We start from the raw sequence: 1969 nt of genomic DNA, 5'->3' as shown, positions 1-1969 counted from the left end.
TCAGAATAAGTTCCGCCCGCGGTTCGCTTTCTTCACCGGCCCTCACGGCCGGAGCGTAGATCATAGAAAGTTCGAAACAGTTATTCTAATCATAAGCGGCTTTAGGTACTAGTCCTTAGATAGATACTTAGAAGACATGCTACGGACAGAGCGCGTAGCCACGAGGACATAAAAGATCGTACTAGTCTATAAAGGCAAGCCGCGTAGGTCCCCTCTTAAAGGTCTGCAGCGCACTCAGCTCACTCTATGAAAAGCATTAATAATAGAAGACGCGATAAACAAGAGGCTGCAAGATAATACGCACAGTTCTAACGATAGCCTAGTATAGAGACCCATCACCTCTCGATATTAGACCTAACTCTAAGCATAGAAACTACGCTTACGCGTAATCTTCTATCCGGCGAACCGCATGAAGGACGCAATTTAGGACAGCGACAAGTTTAGCGATATGACTAAGCTAGCTAAGATAACCAAATTTCAGCCCGCGGAGAACATGGAAAAATACAAGGTCACGAACGACACGGGCAAGGTGACCGGGCTTGAGGTCGGGAACAAAGGCCGTCTTACTTTCTAGCCAGGACCACTTCCTCTCAAAGACGTGGTAGATAACCCCTCCGTGTTCGAAAACGGCGTAAAGTTCACGACAGGTCAGAGCTCGTTTAACGATAAGGCTGCAGACGGCACCAATACTTTGATTCTAGTATCTGCCGAGAATCAACTTGTTGATGAGCTAAAGTAGGTTGTGGTCACGTTAAAGAAGAGAATACATCTACATGTGCTGGATTTTATCCCTCCACAGTCTCTAGAACACGGTGATAACGAGTTCGAGGTTCGTCAGGTATAGTCACTAGTTGACACGTCAGGGCTAGGAGGCCCCCCGACCACGAGGCGGAGATGATAGTCAGTTCAAGTACAGCACCAGTAGTCCGCTCTGGCTTTCATTTAACGATTCGCAGCAGACTAAAAGGACATAAGCATGTAATAGATTAATTCATAGACTACATTCACAGATCAATAATAACCCTCTACGCAAGACTCTTATGCAGTATCATGGGCACTTAAGTCAACTACATCGCCATAGAATCAGTAGTTTCCTGTTCTACTACCACCCATACGTAGTGAAAAGTTACTTAACCTGCTTTCTCCACACTAGTAGTCTTTTCCAGACGCATATAGTCTCCGGCTTACCCGTAATGCTAGCCTATGTTCACCAGTAGCTACAAGATGCCAATAACAGCAAGTGCTTTCATATACCCTGCCGCTGCCTAAGCTAATAGTCGCTCACGAGTTTGTGGCTATATAAGTCCTCGTCTAATATCTAGCCAGGGCAGAGGTACCCTTCCCACAAAACTACGTAGTGTACATCACCGTAGGCGTCCTTATGGTGTCTGATTACGTTTCTGATCATCTTATATGCCGGGTCGCTAACGCGCGGTCTCTGCCTAATGTCGTACCAGAGCTCAAGCGAAAAGCCTGTGTCCAGAACCCAGAGTAGCGCTAGCGGGGGCGATGGCCAGTCATTCTCGTCTACTATCTCGGCCAGTACACCTCTAAATACGTAGGAAGATATTTTAACTATCAGAAGCGCCTCGAGAAGGTACAGATTGGAGGACCACGGGCAGCTAATGGGTCGCCGTAGAGGCAGATCCCGATGGACAGTTATGAGGATTAGCAGAAGACCGCCACCGCTTATAAGCTGCCAGGAAGATGGATTATGCCGATACATACCTATAGCAGTGGGCTGCTATATGCCTTTATAGTATTACGCCACGAAAAGGAGGCGTTACGCGGCTAATTTTCACCGTCGTGAGAAGCTTATAAGAAGGCCTTCCCAGACAGTAAGCGTTCCGGCTTAAACTAAACTAGCTACATTATGGCCCATTTCAGTCCATCTGATTATACTACGCAGGTGTCTTAAAACACAGTGACATCTATCTAGGACGGAAGCACCACTCTGTCCGCCTATTCT

This window comes from Beauveria bassiana, assembly GCF_000280675.1.
Source record: "Beauveria bassiana ARSEF 2860 unplaced genomic scaffold BBA_S00087, whole genome shotgun sequence".
NCBI lineage: Eukaryota > Fungi > Ascomycota > Sordariomycetes > Hypocreales > Cordycipitaceae > Beauveria > Beauveria bassiana.
The sequence above is the reverse complement of the archived record's forward strand: the minus strand, read 5'-3'. Positions refer to the sequence as shown.